Below are 18,021 nucleotides of genomic sequence, written 5' to 3'. Positions count from 1 at the left end.
AGAGCGAAGGAAAACGCATCTCGTTTTTCCATTCGCATATACGCGGAGAGGATTTACCGACGAAGATGCGACGGCTCGATCGTTAAACCGTGATGGAGGTAAAGTTCCACGAAAAACTGGATCCGTAACGTAACAGGGTCCCTGTGGTTGATTGTTGTTCGTGAGCCGTGGCGCGGACCTCGAACGACCGTATACGATACGTGCAAAGCTCCTCCGAGACGGCTAAACTTTTTTCTCGCGCAGAATCGTTCGACGAACTTTCCATAATATCGTCAGAAAAATAACGATTGTCGTTGTTTTATACGAAACGAGGGGAACATCTTGATTGCTTAGTCGCTTCGAAGGTGAACGCACGGGTAATGAGGTAGAGATCGTTAGGGATCCTTTCGTACGAAGGATCGGCGAAGGATTTGAGAATTCGTTTTTTTAGATTCACGAGAAGTTTCAAGAATTTCGATCCCGTCGTTGTAACAAATAATAAACTTACAGAAACGCGAATTACACGCAAGTGTAATTCGATATTTTACACCTGCTAATTGGTATTATTTCGGCAAAGTAGAACAAGCAAAATATTGTAGCGAAAATAAACTTAATTTCATTCAATATAATTAATTAATGATTAGTCGTTCAATGATTGAAATAATAATAATAATTAAATGCAAAATACTGTCAAAAAGGCAAAGGTACTACTACAATCCGATTAGGAATAGTTCAAAATTCTATGTAATTATCTCAATATTTAATTAATTAATGATTAATCGTTCAATGATTGAAATAATAACAATAATTAAATGCAAAATACTGACAAAAAGACAAATATATTGTTTCTGTCCCACTCTGCCGAAATAATATCCGCTAATTACCGTACGACTCGACGTTCATGCGCAATTAGCGTCCAAGAATGAGATTAACGAGGATAATTAAATTACACGATCTAACGATCGATAATTTCAAGCGTGATGCGGCTACACGAAATGCCAGGCTCGTAAACCTGTTATATGTATTTAAACAGCTTCCGCAATGTATCGAGGAATACTAACGTCGATCAGATTGCCGAATAAACATTATTATCAATGATCGCCTAACTACTGCGCCCTCTCGCTAGACCCTCTGTTGATGTTGATAAAATATTGTTCCGTAACAAGCTTCTGTAAAGACTATCGTAAGTAAAAATCGTGGAGTTTAATGGATACACTTACGAAGCATGATGCGGCGCATCGCAAACGGATAATGTAATAGTGTCATGTAACGGATCTGGAGTGCAATAAAACGGATCCTGAAATGTATACGACGGAGAAAATCGCACAAAAAGAAGTATCATGACTACTGATAAATTATTGCGATTTACAGTTAATACTTCTGCAACGGAATGTAAAGCAAAGGAATTTTCAGTTTCCCAGCAGAGATCGAACGTTCAATTGTATGGAAGTGAATGAAAAAATGCAGTTTCATTAAATCCTAATTAATTACCGGCTGCACCGTCAATTTTAACGAGTATACAATTACTAACTTGAGAAGCTAATCATAGTAGGTTAATAGCTGCGTGTTTAGTAACCTTCTCCCCTGTGGAGAGAAACGTTTCAAGCGAGATACGTGTAATTGAATTTAAATCCCATTTACAGATTCTAATGAAAATTTCAAGGCAAGTCGTAAGAAATAAAAACCGATGATAAGGAGAGAAAGAAAACAGGAATTTATTGAAAGACGTTAGAACTGTTCTCTTAACGGTATCTCCTATGAAAGATAAGTAACCAAAGGGTGGTTGAATCATTCCATGGTATTCGAGATCGAAATCTAAATATCGAGAAGAATGTTCAGGTGAAAATCAACCGAGCTGAAAGAAACAACTCATTTCCAAGGATCCAGTAGCCAGCGAATCGTGGAGGTATAGATCCTTCTTGCGACTAAATTCCTATTAATTGAGTAATATTCGTGATACGAACGCGATGCCTTTCAATTAAATCCGAATAATCGATGAAAAATCGTGGATCGTGGCTGGGATCGCGTGTAACTTCCGCATTGATAATGATAATTAATAGGTTGACGCTGTAATTTATTGGTGAACGTCATCTTCGTTCATTATGCCACGATACTTACGGCTTCTCCCTTCGAACGTATAACTCAATGGCAGAATTTATTGCGTCATTAAGGTAATGCATGCGATACACAGTATTGCAGATAACATAATCATTTCATGGCTAGGCCAGGATCTATCGAATAACGATCAACGATGCGCGCAATGCGATAGTCGATATCTAATTCTATTCGCTGGGAGATTGGACGATGATTTAAAATATTGAGTTGATTCATAATTAATGCGGTCGCTCCGCCCCCGAATTTGGATTCCAGAATATTCCAGAACGCAAAATGAGACAAAATACGATGTAAATCGACTATAAAAAAAAAGAGAGATAACAATATTCGTAAAAATAGCGAGAAAATAAAGCCGCATTAATTATGAATCAACCCAATATTAAACCCACCGGATACTGTGACTGGTACATCGACGAATCTTGAAATTCCAAATTGAATAGAAAAATTTTTGAATTTATCAGTCAGTGAACTTATCAGCAATTTTTTCATATTTTTCATTCCTCGAGGGATTCTAGGGCTTCCAATGGAATGTTGGATTTGTTACATCGAGCTTGTCGAGGAGGTTTCCTGGACCGTGTCCAAAGGGAATCGTTCTACCAGAAAACGATACCTGGTACACGCAGGATCGGACCGGTGAACACGTTTCACGACAGCGTAGAAGTCGCAACAACTGACCACCCTCTGTGTTCGACCGGTAAACAGATACGGCCATGTTTGGACACCGGATATCGGGGTTCGTTAGTCGCATCTTATGCACCGGAAATCATTCTTTGCTACTAAGGTAAACGTCTAGTACCGTTAACGATCGTCAATCGATTATTTCTATCGAAATACTAATTATCTCTTAAATCATCCCTTAAAACATGATCTCAAATATCTACCTGAGAATCGAGAAAAAAAAGCCCCCCTATTTTATGATTATTTTTAATTTACGAAGAAACAAATTTAAGTACATAAAAATGGAGTTGAATCGTTACAGATTAAGTTAAAGATCGATTAAAGACTGTATTTCTTCCACAAGCGAGTTCATTACGAAATTTTTATGTGTATAAAGGATCTGTACAGCTGCCTCTAAAAGAAATACGCGTAATTGGAAACGATAGCGAGGAAAAGTTAAAGGAATCGCGGTTAAACACCGGTGTCGCCGGTGTTTAATTAAAACAGCCTTGTAGGAGAGCGAGGCATTATTTAAACGTGACGCACGGATGAGCAGAAACGGGACGAGTTTCCAAAGACGTTGAAAGCAGCGCGAAACCGAGAGAAATGTTAATTAACCACGATAACCTGATCCCTATCTTCGTTTCGATATTAGATGTGCTAATTAAGGAGACTACTGCGATGTGCCACCCTTTCCTGAGCGACTATATCCTTGCACAAAGCAAACCTCGGAATGGAATAAAAATCATAGAAATAAAATAAGAAAATCTGAGGATAAGTGTATCATCCGAATTAATGGAGAGGTGGAAAGAAAGGGAATAGAAAAGGAAGGGAAGAAATAAAGGAAAAAGTGTCAGGTTGTCAGGACGAAATCCAGGTTCCCGTGGACGTCGTAAATCTCACGGTTGACGCGTTTCGGGAGGAAAACGACGCTGGCCAATTTACGATCGTCGAAAAGGAACGTAGGAAGAGCGGAGGTGTTCGAGAAGGCAAGCAAAGAGGAAACGACTTCGCCCTTTTTTTTTCTACCGATTCGATTTCTTCCATTTTATGCTCGCTAGACCTCCGGCCATCCTGTGAGAATAGCTTAGGAGAACAGTCGACTTGTGACGTACTTAGAGAAACTGTCAACCGTCTTCGGATGAGAACGGTCGATAGTCGAGGTTCGTTCGCGTGCTTGTTAACCGTTGGTCAAACGGTGACCATTTTCAATCGGTCCTGCCACGTCAGTGGACGCGTCGCGGTAGGTGCGAAGACGCGTCCTCGAAAAAGATCCTCGCGAACGATCGGCCCACGGGTTTCCGCGCGAAATTGCGGGACTCGATCGTCCAGTCCCTTTGATCGCTAATCGCCTTCCATGCCAACAGATTTATGATAAATTTTCGTGGTTGTTAAATGAAGACATTGAAAAATAAAAATTCAGCCTCCTCCGCTTAAAGTGATTCGGAACAATTAATATTCTATGGAAGGTTAATAATAATAGATTTGTGGCGGACTGTCGTACCGTTTTGGATAAAGCTTTTCCGGGGCTTTGTGTTTTCAAAGGCTATAAGGGAACTCGAAGGCTGGCGATAAAAGTGACGGTCGGAGGAATAGCTAAGTGCCAGGGGTAATGAAGCTAGTCCTTGAAGGCAGAGGGCTATTTTCCCCCTTCCGATTTTCCTGTGGACGACCGTTTGATTTCGACGGAAAAATAGGAGAAGGTACTGGACAGTCGCCACTACGCCCGCATCGCGCCATCAGCGCTTTAGTAATAAATGTGTAGGAACAGAAAAGGCGTTTCGTCTTGGGATCGTCTGCCAGACTCGTCAGTGGGGCTGACGACAGACGATCCCTGCCCCAGATGCCTATAATCGCATCTCGGTGGACCGCCAGCGAGAACAAACCCAAATCCCGCCGCCACCTGGCGGTCGCCGACCCAAGCTAAGGGCGTCCGGGGAGACTTACCGCCTTTCCGTTCCACTAAACGCCTACAAATGTTATGTCTAAATCTTCACGCATCCACGTCTCATCCTAAAGATCTCCAGGTTTATCCTGCCGTCTTACGCAGGATCAGCCGCGTCATGATTCGCGTTGATGTCCCACGATGTTCGAGCATTACCATCACCATCCCCTCCCCCGCGAACAACTCGACAAGAAATTGTTTTCAAACGTTCGAATCAATTCGAGCCGTGAGTGGTATTCGAATTCATTCATTTCCGACGACAGAGAGTAGGCGCGTCGATCGACGCCGCGATTATTCGAGGCGAAACGATCGAGCGTACCAGGCTGGTCGCTTAATTGTGACGTCGCAATGATCGCGAGTCGATAGGGTGGGAAAGAAACAAACAAGCCTGTCGATGTCTCTCTATAAATCACCATTAGTCGCTTAAGAGCACGCAGCACCTAGTCATTCGCGTCGAGGCCACCTTCTCTTCCGCGTCCTACAGTTACCAACGACAGCCGGTTAACTCTTCATGGTACCACGATGATCCGTAATCCCCGTACGAGACGTACGAATGCATATTTCTAATGAAACAGGAATGAAGCATCGGACAAGCGAGATATCAGCGTGGAGGACATCGAATAAATTGTCCGCTCGCTACCAACGATCGTGTCCTTTCTGATTAATAACCTCCCGATGTCTTGGGCATTCTTTTTTTTTTTCATTCTCATGAAATCATCGTGACAGATTACCCTTGGCTTCGTTCTCTGCCAGGGGTGTTCGAGGTTCGATTTTCTTCAGGGTCACGGCTGACAACCTAGTCCTCGGATATCGTTCCTTCCTACGTTCATTTACACCGCACTTACGTGGCCAGATTTACGAGCATGCGAACGTATTCACGCGACGTGAATGTACACAGGTAGGACAGGCTTGGAACACGCGTTACTTGGTTTAACGATGAAACACAGAGGGGACCCCATAGTCGCGTAAATTGCGAACGGCTGAGTACTCTGCGTCATATAGATAGCCGTTGGTAATCGTCTTCTAAACAGTCGCGTTTCCACAGGATCGTAATTTAATCCCCAGGTTAAGAATGCCAGGGTTAGAGATTGCAATCAACGGCGAACAAAAGGAAGATCGTAAGTTTGATTCTTCGATTATTTTTCTTTCGGGGCGAGTTGGAAGACGTTTCAATTGCACTCGGTAACAATTACGGGCGGACTGATTAACGCCCTTGACGAAGGCCGAATGGTATAGCTCGCGTGCACGTCCATTGAATCTCGGCAATAGCGATATTGCGGCGGGTCAGTACACCTTGTAAACACGGAACGGGCTCGCCAAGGCCCCCTCTAAGCTGGCAAGAAGTGAGTGGCAGGATGAATGCGGCTGATTACATTCAAGAGGCTTTTTCAGCCGGTCGTGCAGCACGCCGGTATAATAACGCGACGTGCCTCGACCATGGTCCCCACAGGACGTTGCGTATCCTCGGCTATTGTACACCGGCCTTTATTCCATCGGCTTTCCATACGGCCAGCGACGCGTGGACGGCTCCTAAGTACCGCTGTTATACGATCGGTCCTTTGCCTCGTGATTACGGTGCACCGGCAAAAAGCACTTGCTTCGAGCACGCGTTCCCATCCTATCCGATTATAAATCATCCACGATCTAATTGCATCCGCTATCTTCAAATATACACGCTCCCCTCTTCATTGTTCCTGGATTTCTTGGTCGATCGCGAAGCGTGTTCGCGTTAACGATCGCCTCTTCACCTGTATTCTTCCTTTCCGATTGTTTAATTCTCCGATATTGATGGCGAGTACACTGGTATCGTTCAACAATACACCACTCCTCTATGATACTCCTTTCAGGTGAAAGGGTTAACTAGATGTCTGCCGAGTATTCAACCGCCTGGTAGATTGATAACCCTAACGGTTGTCTTTTGTACCACACTTCGGATCGGAGCGAGTGTTAATCGAAATCGTTGCTCCGGACTTCCTTCGTGTACTCCGTGTATTCACTGTAACAAAATAAGCGTACAGCATTTGTTCGTTTTTATACAGGGTGTTAAAAAGTAGGCTGAAGATCTCTGCACCGTTGGATAGATCACGACAAATCGAAGCGAAAAGTGCTGCAACATTTTTCGATGGGATCGGACCAATCAGTGCGCAGCTTGAGTGGCAAGACCCCGCGGTTTATTTTATGAAGAAAATTCCAAAACTTTATCTACCTTTAGACATCTCCTTAAAGTCAAATGATGTATGATCATCCTGCTTTGTTTAAAGTATCTACAATGTATGACAACTATTTGAAAAATTACCCTCGTGCCATTCTCTGAGCTACAATGTATCCCGTTATCTCGGGAAGATTGCTCTGATATCCATCCTCGTTCTACAATGTGTTCCAATTGTTTCAAAGTAGCTCGATAATCACTTTTTCCCAGTCAACAATCATCAGCACACGTAGCGTTCGGGAAGTATCGTTTCGGGATCATCATTCATTTCCTAAGCCTCGAGCAGAAGCATTGTCGACGGCATCGATCAGCATCGCCATCAATCACGGCATCAGCCAGTCGATCGAAAGATCGTTATTACAGATTAACGGCAACGGAGGGGAGGGGAGGAGTTGTACAAGTGAACGGATTGCAACATTATCCCATTCAGGGTTTCATCCCTCTTTTTTTCGTTAATTGACTTTCGTTTGTGGCGAAATTCCCTGCTACTACTGCCTCGATAAGCGTCTTATTAAAACACGGAGGCCTCGTTAAAAACGAAATGGCCCCGTGTCGACGTTTCCACCAGTCATCCAGGCATTAGAGGTGTCGGTCTTTCATTCCACTCCGCTCGATCTCAACCAAGTTCGGTCTTGTCATTGCGTTTAATTGCAATTTTGTGACGATGATGATGTTCAACGCGTGAACGCCATCACTTTGTTGCGTTGCGTGTGTACGCAACAAACCATAGAAACTCTTTGTGCTTTGCAATATAATTTCAATCTTAAATAAATTTTCTTCCCTTGATTCTTGAATCGTACGATTCTCGAAACGTTCGATCGATGATTTCCGGGAAAGTCTCGACGATCGCACGGCAATTACTCTGAAGGAGCTCCTAATTATCGAGGCGATTAAATAACGAATAGCACGTTATCTGTGCCTGTTTACCGAGACACGCAACACCGTTGTGGCTAGCACCGTTAGAAAATTACAATTTCATTTAGCGACTTTCGAAGACGCATCCTGTCTGAAAAGTGATCAGACGTGTGATTACGTCGCCTGGCATTGTAAGGAAAAGCGGAACAGCCGTAATCAAGAGAGTACCTAGGCCGGTCGTATCGCTACCGCCAACGATATATGGTTATCCCATCATCGGCGATATTGCAGGAAATCGTTACGATTCTTTCGAATCCGCCAGTGTTCGACGTACGTGTGTACTCGGGGCTTATCATTAAGATAGCAGAAAATATACAGGCGTTGCAATTAAGTCCGGTCAATATCAACGAAACGCAATTACCTTCGATCGTTTCCACTTCCATTTATCTTTCACAGTTTACTTAGTGTAGGCGTTTAGTGGAAGAGGAGAGGACGTCTTTGGTTCGGGCTGGGGACCGCTAGGTGGCGGCGAGATGATAGTGTTCTCGCTGGCGGTCGCTTCCATTTATCTTTCACGATTTACTTAGTGTAGGCGTTTAGTGGAAGAGGAGAGGACGCCTTTGGTTCGGGCCGGGGACCGCTAGGTGGCGGCGAGATGATAGTGTTCTCGCTGGCGGTCGCTTCCATTTATCTTTCACGATTTACTTAGTGTAGGCGTTTAGTGGAAGAGGAGAGGACGCCTTTGGTTCGGGCCGGGGACCGCTAGGTGGCGGCGAGATGATAGTGTTCTCGCTGGCGGTCGCTTCCATTTATCTTTCACAATTTATATAATGTAGGCGTTTAGTGGAGGGGGAGAGGACGCCTTTGGTTCGGGCCGGGGACCGCTAGGTGGCGGCGAGATGACAGTGTTCTCGCTGGCGGTCGCCCGGCATGCAGTTAGAATTATAAATAGGAGTTCCGAATCGCGGTATGATAGGTATCTGGGACAGGGAACGTCAGTTGTCAGCCCCACTGAGGAGTCTGACAGACGATCCCGAGACGAAACGCCTTTTTCTCCCCTCTCCTACATTAGTAACTTAACGCAGGAAATTCTTGAGAAATAAAAAGAAAAAGGATGAGAGAACCTCGAAACAGAGCTAAGAACGAAGAGGAACGACTTTATATTCCCTTAAACTGGATCTTGCTAAATAAAAAGTACATACCGCCCTCTAAAGTGTGAATGCGCCCTTAATGGCGGCTATTGAAAGCGACACGTGTCACGTTAAACAACACAGGTACCAGTGGTCTCGGTTGTTAAACGGTCCATTTAAGCAGGGATTAGCGTTCGATGGGTTCGATCAGGGACACCCTGACAAGCGTGTCAGGACGCTGTCAACGGTGGCCTTGATTTTTCAGCCCGTTAATTCCCCCGATGATTACACAGGTCGGACCACTTTGAAATGGCCCAGATCAGGGCAGCAGCCACGCGAGCAGGTAAACGTATGCATAAAAATAAGAAGAACGCATGCAGTTTACGTACGGTACAGTAATCTACGATCAAGATATTTCCATAAAAATACAAGCGGCAAGACAGAGAGGCAGAGAGGAAGTTTAGCGATCAGAAAAGTCTGGTTGCTGTTATAATCAACCAATGGAATCTTTCAGATTACCTCTCTGGTCTGCTTCTTATTCGGATCATTCACCCCGATTTTAAAACTTCACCGAAATCAAAATTATTAGACCGAAAAGTTTCATCGATTTAACAGATTTCAAACCCGTTTCCGCTCGAGTTAATCAACGATGCGTAAACAAGACGAGGGAGACGTATCGAATAGAAAATCAAAAAGAAAAAGGAACATCTCCTTGGCAATGAGTTATCTAAGTTCCTGAAAGATAACAAGAAGACGCGGATAAATTCCACATAATCGCTGTACCAACGTCTCCCTTTTTTTCCTATCCTTCGAACGCGTCTTTTACGGCGTGCTATCGTTTCCTGATACCGACAAGAAGTCCACTAACCGATCCATGATCGCTATCGAAGGTTCGAGCGTCGATCGGCTGCTAAGAATAGAAACGTATCAAACATATCGGTCAGGTACGAGTCGAATAACGGTTGTCCTTCGGTGCCATTGGCTCCATGACTTATCGATTACAAAAGGAACAGGGGGGAAATAAGTAGGATAACGGAGGAAATTTTACTTTCATCGATAGAAGCATTAGCTCGTGGATAAAAAGAAATTATTTGAATAGAAAGTTTCGAGAACGCCGGTTTGGATGATTCTATCGGCTGTTTCTCCGTCGCTGGTTCGAGGCACGTCCCACGGGATGGAGAGGGACTCGAAACGAGGTGTATTATATTCTAGAATCGAACAGCGTTTCGGAGTCAATGCACGGTCGCGTGGCACGTGTGTGCATATGGTATCGAGGCGAGTGCACGAGGAGTTGTATCGCTGCGCGTGTACTGGCAACAGACCAACCGCATCCGGTCCCCCAACAACGACCGTAGGGGGGACAACAATCCCGCTAATTGTCGGCAGGATTTTCAAGTTCGAGCGTCGCGTCTCATTAGGACCACCAGCCAGGAGACACCGAGTCAATCAATCCCGAGAGAGCTCTGCCCTCGGATCGCGTAACAAAGAACCGGATTCACGGCCCGTAGAAAAGGAAGAGTTTCTTCTTCCTCCTCCTCCTCCCTCGCAACCACAGACCGGCGCATTTGCATGCGAAAAAGCGTCGCTACGAACCACCGATTCGTTCCTGCAGCCACCGTCTCTTTCCTTCAGCTGTTTCACCTGAACGATGTTCCTTTCAAACGACTTATTAAACAGACGGGGACCGGAAGTGGAAGTGGAGCAGGTGAAGAAGGAAGGTAATTACCTTCTGCAGCTTGCGTTTCCCGTATGTCCTCGAAAATGATAGAACCAAGTGGCGACGGAAAGAAAAGGAACTCGAGGAGGCAACCGACGTGACAATGGAGTGCAGTGCGTAACATCGTGCTTTCTCGTTTCGAAAATAAAGGAGAAAGAGAGAAAAAGGAAGCGAGTCACGCTCGCGTCATCACGAATGCTGCCGGCATTCACGACCCCCGGTTCGCCTCACCCTTCGCCCACCCTACGTCTAACCGCGACGCTTCTTCCTCCTTTTCTCTGTCTACCGAACCACCTCGGCTTGTCCGGTTACACATGCTAAACGCGGACCAACCACGAAGGAGAAGGTATACAGAAACCTCTTGCCAGAAAGTACACTGGAGAAATTCAGAGCTTTACAATTTCGAGTTATCGTAAGGCATAGAAGGGTTAAAATGAAAATTTACGCTCGACCGTTGAAATTTTGAAATTTCCGGGAACACCCTGAAGAAAAATGGCAGCAAAGATCTGGCAACCACTGGCTTCAAGCGTCGAGAGCGTGCGACGAAACGAAGCGGATCCCCGCGGATGATTCCTCTCGTAGGTTCCTCGGTCCGCAGCTCCGGTCGATCTCCCTCATTAACATTCGACTCTTTGTCTCTGTCGTTGTCGCGGTCGTCCTACTCGGTAAGGTCGTCCCGGTCGTACTCGAGATCCTCGACTTCTTCTCCTTGCTGCTGCCAGCATCCCGCCTTCTTCTTATTTCCCCAACCGGTCGACTTTTAGTAGCCCTCTTCTGCTCCTCTCTCCTTTCCCCTCACCGTTCCTCGTCTCGCTCCGCTTCTTCACGGTTCGGCTCGACTTTTTCTCCTCGTTCGAGGCAAGAAACGAGGATGGCGCGAGCAAAGAGATACCAGTATTCCATCGCAATTTCCATGTAATACCGCGCCTTCCTTCTCATCCGAGTGAGCCTTTGTTGCGACGCTTCGACGTTAGAGAATGAATATTGAAAATCTAACGTTACGACGATGCGATTCTCCCAGAACGAATCAGGGATTCATCGTCACATGGGAACGTATCTTAACGCGGCGCGTCGTTATCGTCTCGCTGTCCCCGACGATCGAGCTTTTATGATTTCATTCGGTCGTCGCGAATCGTAGGCTCGATTATCCTCTTCGTTGTTTTACCTTGGCTCTTTCGAAGGACGATCGAACCGTGCAGCCGACGCGACGGTCGATTCAGCATTCGAAGGTAGCTGCTGAACCGACGCGACCGGAGAAAAAGAGAAGCGACGGGAGGCCAGCGACGAGCGGTGAGTGCGAGTTTTTTAATTTTACGAGGGACGTTTATCTTATGATTATGTTGATAACTTCTCGGTAAGAGCTCGTAACGTAAATTGAACCTCTGACAAGAATTTCGTGAGTGACTCAGCTACGAAGAGAAGACGTGGAACGCGAGGAAGTGAAACTGACCGACAAAAAGCCTACTAACCGTAAACGCAACGAAAATCGACGGTGTTTAAGTCAAACGGCTACCCGTTTCTAAATCCTATTGGTCATCTGCTATTTTAACCCTTTCACGATAATCCTCGAATCAGATACCTTTCTTTCATCCTCTGTCTACCATATCGACATCGAGCAATGAAGAATAAAATATTCTGAATAAACTTCAGTCGAAACTTTTTAATAGACAAATTAATTTATAATTTACTTGTTCCATTGGGCTACACCGTTTACCTTGAAACGTAAACGTTTACAATGGTATAGGAAGCTCGTCGTATAGGCTGATAGAAGTAAAAGGGTTAAAGGTAATAAACGTTCAGAGTTGAAGCTCTGGAAGCAATTTGAAAACTGAAAAGATAAGAGCGTTCATCAAGATGCAAGCGAAAAAGGATGAGAAAGAAGCATCATAGAATCGCCTTTCTCTCATTCTACACCGGTTGTCCGCAAGATTCTCCTCCGCTCACCACGCTCCTGTGTATAACTTGATAAACAAGTTTACTTGGAGAAGCCAGCGTGTATATCTTATATACACGCTTACACTGGGTGTCTCGAAACAGACTGAATACTAATTGCTTAACATGCCGTGTGAACCGTCGAAAATTCCTGTGAAATTTGTCGTTTCGAATGAGAACCATTTCTAACCTCCAGGGCTAATTGAATCATTCCATCGTCTATCAATTTAACACCTTCCCTATCGTGTCATTAGGACTCCCCCCATCGAATGATTCGAAAAAACGGGAATAGCGATATACTATGAAAATGGTAGATACGATTTTTCTCGAGATTTTCAGTTCCTTTAACTCGCCAATGAAACTGTTCATTTTAAACTCTCCTTAAGCTAATAAACAGACGAGTGGATGAGTGAATTCCTTCTTTTGGACATTAGCGGACTTGAAATCCGGTAGTCAACTGGCAGGATAAGAAGGCAAGAGAGAGAGAGATAGAGAAGCAAGGAAGGAAATAATGTGGAGTACGTAGGCACAAGGTAGATGAGATAGCCAGGACGAGGTGACCGGACGTGTGGACTGGTCGACTCGCCCAAGTCGTTCTACGTCGACGATTAGCCTTCTCCTCTGCTCGTGAGCCAACACACAAGGTCTTCCTAATATCCCGGTCACGAAACGTGTAGCTTTTTTACTTTCTTACTCCTCAGTATCCTTCCTTCTTCAACTACTCGTACATACGTCTTCGTAGGGGCCATTACGCGAACTGTACGCACCCCGTTCGTTAGGAACGCGGCAACATTCGCCGCATGTATACCGATGCATAATCGGCGACGATAATGTCGAAGAAATCACAGTGATTCTTGATCGTTCACCGGGTACTACTCGTTTCGATATTCCCCCGGTGTCGTGATTTCATCGAAACCATCACGCGATTATCCGCTTTTCTTTCATCGACTTTTTTTCTTCTTTCTGTCCGCTAGTCGACGATGATCGGCGACGCGACCGTAAATAACGTGGCAGGGACATGGAAATTAAGCGGCGAGATAGCACGCCGTTTCCCTCGCCAGGAAATACTATCTAGATAGCGGTAGAGAACCCCGAAGAGCCGAGCAATTTCGCTAATGTCTTGGTCACGACTCGCTTCTGAATCCTTAAAACGGGTTTCCAATCTGATCTCCTCTCTGGATCCTTCACAGCGACGCCGTCCCAGATTCTCCTCCGCGAACGAAATAGCTCTGGCTGTTAACATTAACAACGTCTTACTCGGACTCGCAATGAAAAACCAGATGAGATCTTGTCCTACCGAAGCTACCAGCTTCGTGGACCTACCCTCTGACACCCTACCTTCCATCGTGCCTGGTGAAAGTTCCTGACCTATATCGATGGATCTTCCGACGAATATAGGTCCTTCGTCCATAAATCTTGCTTCAGACGATGACTTACCGAGCGGCTTTATCCGCCGACCATCCACCCACGCTCGAGTTTCGAACAATATCTCACTTTCGTGGATCTTGTCAGGGTAAACGGGACGATTGTACCGTGAAATTTAAGAGTATACAAATTCAAATATTTTCCCTTCCAACGTTCGCTTCTTCAAACTACGTATTTCTTTGGATCGGGTAACAAAGGCTAGGGCAATCTTCTCGTTACACGGTGATACCGAGATCCAGCGTGTAACGGGCCGAGGGTTTCAGGGTAGTCTGTTAAACACGACCGATAATAATGGTACTTGTTCGAGCGAGCGTGTACCGTAATAGACGAGATTAACCGCGTGAAAAGAAGAAAAGGAAGTCGCGAAGAAAGCGGCACACGCGGTTATAAATAAGACGATAAGACCTCCTCGTCTCGCGATTGTACGCTCTAAAGATGTACTGGATCGACGTCTCGCAGACAACGTGGGCGTTCAATCCGGCTTGATAACGTTGGTAAAGTTGCTCTTTCTCTATTGTCTGAACAGGTATCCGGGAGAGTGTCTGCCGTTTGCAAATAGAATACGTACTTTTTCTAATTTTCAATCAGAGGATTTATTTATAATTGATGGATAACCAATGGAACATCGAAAGATTCGTGTTAAACAAAACGACCGACACGGTTCGTCGTGCGAAACGTAAACGAAAGGACAGGGTGGCGTGCGTACGAGCGACGTAGGTGGCACAGGAGCGGTAAGAGGAGAAAAGGTGAGAAAGACGGGGCCAAGAAGTCGGCCACGGCAAGAAAGGAGTCTCCTTGCGCGATAACGCCTGCATACATCTGCGCGTCGTGTCAGGACCAGATGAACTCCGCGATTAAAGATAAATGAACACGCTGAGTTTGCCCATTTGCTCGATCTCTCTATAACGCGACGGCAACACGAGACGCGTCCAACTTTTCCCCTGAGAAACTGAACAGAATCTACCTGTGTTTCGTGTAGCTACTCGCAAACGATGAAGACGAAACTGGGAAACTTGCCAATACAAAGGGAAAAATCCACACGACCCGGTACCACGATCGTCTGATTACTTTCAACTGACCTTTTCCTACTACGATCATTGGTTTCTCGTTAGATCCTCGCGAGATTAACCCAAGCTACGAATACGCTCGTCTGTGCAACAGGGTACTTAAAATTCCTTCTCTCAAACCATTCGTGGAAAGTTCATGGAATATCGCAACGAAATATCATTTTCTTAGATGCCCGAGACAAATTGGACTTAGATATGCTTACACAAAAGAAATTAACAGCTGACAGATATTCGTAATTGTAAGGAATTTGTTGAACCTCTCGGACGGCGGACCATGGAGAGAGCCACGTTTCACTTTAAATTAATATCCTTGCATGTTTTGCAAGACGCAGACTGCGGTGTTTAAGAGTTAAATATTTGAACGTTCATTTCTTTTACACCGTAAACCTTCCGTCTGTGCATCATTATTCGATAAGATCCCGGTGTAAATGAATTTTTAAGGAGTGCACGTGTGCGACATTGTTTGCTGCTTTTCTATTTGACGAAGCTACGAGGCCCGTTTCGAAGGTGGTGATTTGGCGAGAGGTGCGAGCATGTTGGCAATTTTCTTCGCATTATACCTCTCGTTACACCTACGCTCGGTTCACTGATCGACGCTTCGGTCCTCTCGTTTTTAACCCGCGACGCGACCGCTTCCGTTCTTTTCGCGAACGATGAACTTGTACGGTTTTCGCACACGTGCAACATGCTGTTAAATTGTATGGAAATGATCGAGCCTCGATCGCGTTTCACTTTGCTCGTTAATTCCGTCGATTGCGAGCAACATCAGCTGTCGCTCGGAGCGGTTCGAGGAAATTACCCCTTTCGCTTAGGCGAAAAATCACGCTATACGAGCGTTTGCCAGCGATCAAACCCTTTCCGCGTATCGCTTTAACTTACCTGATTTATTTCAATAAAGGAAACATCGTAAAATTTCCAAATTCCAACGCGTATCTCTTCTAATTTATTGGATAAAAAGAAGTGTTCGCTACGATACCCGATACGTTACTTCGAACGAAATTGAATTTATTGGCAAACTGGATATAACGAACGGAATAAACGAACCGCGAACAGATAACATTGTTTCTGTTAGAACGACAGTGTCGCCGGATGATTTATTAGAAAAGTACGACGATCAATTTTTTAAAGAACAATAATCTCGAACGCGACAAGTAATACACAAGATTTATGCCCGTCTCTCGTTTGATGGAGCAATCATTTATTCTCTTTATTAATTGATTATTCAGTCCCGATCGCGTACGCGATGATATATGACCCTTGTACGAGTACTCCGTTAAGAACAGGAATCTACTAGTCGCGCGTGCATAAATTACCAACGCTGATAACGAAGCCCACGCATTTTCTCGAGATCTTGTTTTTCTTTTCGTCTCGTTCGTGTGTCATGTCCAGTTGCTGGCGGTGTCGGGGACGGCTAAATAAAACCGGCGGAAAGCGTTTCTTCACACTTGAACCAGGTAAAAAAAAACGACGATTCTGACCGTGCGATAAATCCGATAATAGTGAATTATGTTCATGAATTATTCCGTCGATGGTTTTCGTTACTTTCGATCGGAAACTAATCGTTATCAACAGATGATATACTTTGTAGGATGAATACAAAGCGTGCGTCTAAACTTGTTGTCATCGATGAAACTATAATTTTTAGAGCTGTTTTTCATCTACAAAATATACAGTGGGCCACAAAATTATTCGCTCACCGTTTAAAACAGAATACCTCGTTTAAAATTGGACCAATGACTTAAGGTTTCTCGAGAAGCTATAAAAATTAATTTACTGAGATATGTGCTTTTGTTGTTATAAAAAATTACAATTTGTTGAAACCGAGAGAAAAAATATTAAAGAGTAATTTTTCAACTTCTTTATAAGAGCCTTTAATGAAAATTTAAAATATATCTTTCGTAGATTCAAATAAGTTATGTGTATGGTGAAAATTTCATATTTTAAATTTTCATTACAGACTCAAATAAAAAAGTTGAAAAATTGCCTTTTACTATTATTTTCCCAATTTCGACAAATTGTAATTTTTTAAAACGACAAAAGTACTTAGTAAATTAATTTCTATAGCTTCTCGAGAAACCTCAAATCATTTTGTCCAATTTTAAACGAGATATTTTGTTTTAAACGGTGAGCGAATAATTCTGTGATCCACTATATATACATAATGAATAAAATGTCTGACACTAGAAGGAAAATTAAGCGACCTTGTATGACTGAAAGTCTTCGAAACTCGTCTTCCAAAGAAAGGGGGAACAAGAGGAAGATCCACGTGGCCACAGTGGCCAAGTGAAAGAATGCGGTTGCACCGCGTACAGGTTGCTCCGTTGCAACCAGAAATTAGATGAAGATAAAGGAACGTGATGCATCGTCGAGATTAGCCCAATAGCAGGAGGCCCATTACAGATAAAGTTTTATAAGAACCAAGGGTCCATTACATCAATCGCACCTGATTCGTGAAATTATTCGAGATTAATCCGCGAGGCAATCCAGAGTTAGTTAATCTTTCTCAAAACGTATAATTGGAAACGTTAATTGGGTTACACGAACGCCGCAAGATAAGCTCTTTGTTACGTGTATCAAAGTGACAATGACCCGTTAGGAAGAGAGAAAAATGTTAATTAGACGCCTGAGACGAGTGGTGGCCATGGAACAATGCCAGCCTATCGCTCGAAATGCACGCCGAGAAGGCGGAACTTAACCTCATTTCATGATCGCAACTTTGTTTGAAAGATAAAATTAAAATCGTTAAAATTGCCGAGATCTGAAAACCCCATCTTGAAATAAATACGCTATGAATAATTTTCATGGGTTTGTATACTGTTTGTCTAACTGTTACGAGGATACATTAAACGCAATGGCTGTACATGGATCGCGTCGCGACAAGCTCCTGTATATGCAGTTACATCACCCCCCACTACAACTCCCTATTTCTTTACTTTCTGTTAAGTCGTTAAAATAGACGAAAAGACTAATAAAAGTTAACTCTTTCGTTG

At 44.2% G+C, this 18,021-nt stretch overlaps 1 protein-coding gene across 2 annotated transcripts in view; it reads right to left on the bottom strand.

The window, feature by feature from the left end:
- Positions 1 to 18,021, bottom strand: part of LOC117605406 (uncharacterized) — a 56,760-nt gene that overhangs the window by 36,754 nt on the left and 1,985 nt on the right. The gene's annotated exons all lie outside the window — the stretch shown is intronic.

The sequence above is a fragment of the Osmia lignaria genome, chromosome 3 (genome assembly GCF_051020975.1).
Source record: "Osmia lignaria lignaria isolate PbOS001 chromosome 3, iyOsmLign1, whole genome shotgun sequence".
In the NCBI taxonomy this organism is placed as follows: domain Eukaryota; kingdom Metazoa; phylum Arthropoda; class Insecta; order Hymenoptera; family Megachilidae; genus Osmia; species Osmia lignaria.
This window is presented reverse-complemented; position numbering and strand designations above follow the sequence as displayed.